The sequence below is a fragment of the Propithecus coquereli genome, unplaced genomic scaffold (genome assembly GCF_000956105.1).
Source record: "Propithecus coquereli isolate 6110/MARCELLA unplaced genomic scaffold, Pcoq_1.0 Scaffold282, whole genome shotgun sequence".
NCBI classification, from domain to species: Eukaryota; Metazoa; Chordata; class Mammalia; order Primates; family Indriidae; genus Propithecus; species Propithecus coquereli.
The window spans coordinates 2,789,924-2,791,150 of NW_012148419.1; positions in this window are offsets into that span (position 1 = coordinate 2,789,924).

Genomic DNA, 1,227 nt, shown 5'->3' on the forward strand with positions numbered 1-1,227 from the left:
ACTCTTACACTGCTGATGGGACTGCAAATTAGTGCAACCTCTGTGGAAAAGAATTTGGAGATACCTCAAAAAGCTAAAAATAGAAAGACCATTTGATCCAACAACCCCACTACTAGGCATTTATCCAAAGGAAAACAAGACATTCTGTACTAAAGCCATCTACACTTGAATGTTTATGGCAGCACAATTCACAACTGCAAAGATGTGGAAACAACCCAAGCGCCATGAGTGAATTAATAAAATGTGGTATATGTATACCATAGAATATTACTCAACTACAAAAAACAAGGGTGATCAGCACTTCTTATATTATCCTGGATAGAGACTGAGCCCATCCTACGAAGTGAGGTATCACAAGGAGGGAAAAACATGCACCACATTTACTAGCCATCAAATTGGTATCAACTGACCAACACTAAGATGTTCACACGGTAGTAACACTCATAGGATGCCAGTCAGGGGTGGGGTGGTGGGGGGTAAACCCACAACTAATGGAAGTGGAATGCACTGTATGGGGGAGGGACATCCTCGTAGCACTGGCTTGGGCAGTGTAAATGCATTATATGTAACAAAAATGATTGTACCCCCATAATATCCTTAATTTAAAAAAATGAGAATTGAGTAGCATGCATTTCTAAACTCTTAAACATTGGTACACTTGTCTTTCTATAAATATTTTTTAAAATTTTCTTTAGCGCAGATATAATTCAGAGAAAAACATTTACTGAAGTTGTACATCCTCTTGCTGCATTTATTAGTTTGATAACAGTGCTCTGAGGTTGAAATATGAGTTAACTCAACTTCAGTATAAACATCTGCCTGGAGCTCCCCTTTTTCTCTATGGAGTAATGCTGTTCTGATTTGAGTTAGGCAAGAGAAAAGTTTGCACTGTGCACTCCAAGTTTCTTCAGGGCCTTTCTGCTGGGGTCACCTCAGATAATGGTTCATATACATCAGCAGTTACACTACCAGCCTCTCAGTAATTAAACAAAGACCTTTGTACAGACTGCAAATAGTGTGCAGGAAAATCAGCTCTTGTGTGGAGGCTGAGAGAGCTAGTGTGCAGTTACCATAGCAACATGCATTCATTTTCTGCCCTTCAGCTTCAACCCTGCCCATGACTAGGGAAGCCCAATAGTTGCATGCTTACTCAAAGAGGGCAGCTATCTTCTGCCAGTTCATTGTGGTCCATGACCACCAGCCTGTACTTTTCATAGCACAGTATAG